This window comes from Trachymyrmex cornetzi, unplaced genomic scaffold (assembly GCF_001594075.2).
Source record: "Trachymyrmex cornetzi isolate Tcor2-1 unplaced genomic scaffold, Tcor1.1 scaffold832, whole genome shotgun sequence".
NCBI lineage: Eukaryota > Metazoa > Arthropoda > Insecta > Hymenoptera > Formicidae > Trachymyrmex > Trachymyrmex cornetzi.
Genome location: NW_017300172.1, coordinates 615 through 2214, shown reverse-complemented (window position 1 = coordinate 2214; position 1600 = coordinate 615).

Below are 1600 nucleotides of genomic sequence, written 5' to 3'. Positions count from 1 at the left end.
GCAATGATTGCCGATGGTCCGATCTAGGTGGAGGTCGCGTGCAGAATTGGACCTCGAAGTGGCCTCAGTTGGATGTCTGGAGATCTCCACTTGAAACTTTTTCGCGACTAAAATCGCTGATCGCGCCGATTTGATTGCGGCGATCTGGTCGCGGACCGATGATAACTTTCAACTGATTTTGACTGAATTTGATTAACGGACCGGCAGAGGTTCGCTCTAGGTAAGTAGTTTAAGCAAAACTGTGCTCTGTTCGCGAAGGCCCTTCTTTTATATTCGCTAGTTAGGAGTGCCGTGTGCAAGTCTAGTGTGTGGGATTAGGCTTATCTAAGATTAGGATTAAGGGTATCGGTTGTGAAAAGGGATACTGGGATATGTGTCTTAGATGATTCCTCGTCATCGACCAGTTGCCGGATGTTCGATAGTCATAGAGCCACATTTGTCATATATTAAGGACAACCGCTGTTTCGGTTATAATCTTTAAAGACTGTGCCCGAGTGAATAAAAAAAAGGGGCGAACGTTAATCGGCTCGCAGCTATTGAAACTTCCTATGACAAATACAGTTGGTCTACTGGTGTTACTTGTTAATGACCCTTATGGTGATGACGAAGGTTCGAAGAAAAGAACAGTGGAGTCTGGACGTAACAGTTATTACACTAGGATTCTACAGTTATAGATAACGATTCTTCGATTACAGTGCTTTATTAATCTTAACTTTAGTGCTTGCTTTATTTGTCGCGATGGAATATAGAAGTTGAAGCTTTTACGCTTTGAATACGATTAATGAGTTAATTTTAATTCTAGTATTCGCTTACTTGTCGCAAAATATAATGGAATATAGAAATTAAAGCTCTATGCTTTGAATACGATTCACGTTGAATGTGTAGGAGACTTGGAATGAATTTGCCAACTCGATATAAAATATACGAACTGGAGTCAGAAAGTGCGGGTGTATGACTCGGTTTTGTGCAAAGCTCGGACTTCACCCGTTTCTGCCACAATTGTTGATATCAAATCTTTTATACAAATGATACATATCATTAGTTCTACTAAACAGCAGTGATGCACATTTGGCTCCCCGGCAACACGAAATCCAGCCCCACCACTTTTACCCACCTACCGGCCTATCGAGTCGGCCGCGAGAGCGAGCGAGGCAGCGAGAGGCAGCGCCCAACCTTTTCGCTCTACCAGTAAATCGTAAACACATGCGGTTATTAGAGCGAAAAGGACGGCCGCTCCTCGGGCCGCTCTATCTCGCTGTCTCGCTTTCTCTGCTAGTCGCTCGTTACAAGCGACCGAAAACCGAAAATGTATCTTCTCGGCCGCTCGGCGTATTCTTGTACAGGGTATCCAGATCTCTTTTGCCAATCACTTTTGTATTCATAGAGCGGATTAAACTGAGTCGAAAAGTCCTTTACCATTTTGCAATTTTCGCAATAGTTAACAAAATATTAATTACTAAAAACTGCAAAATATTGGTTTTGAATAATTTTTTACTCAAATACCATCAACTTTACAGAAAAACTGCTAGAGACAAAAATTATTTATTTTCTTCTCATAAAGTTTTGAGAATTTTTTCAGAATTTTTTAATACCATATTTC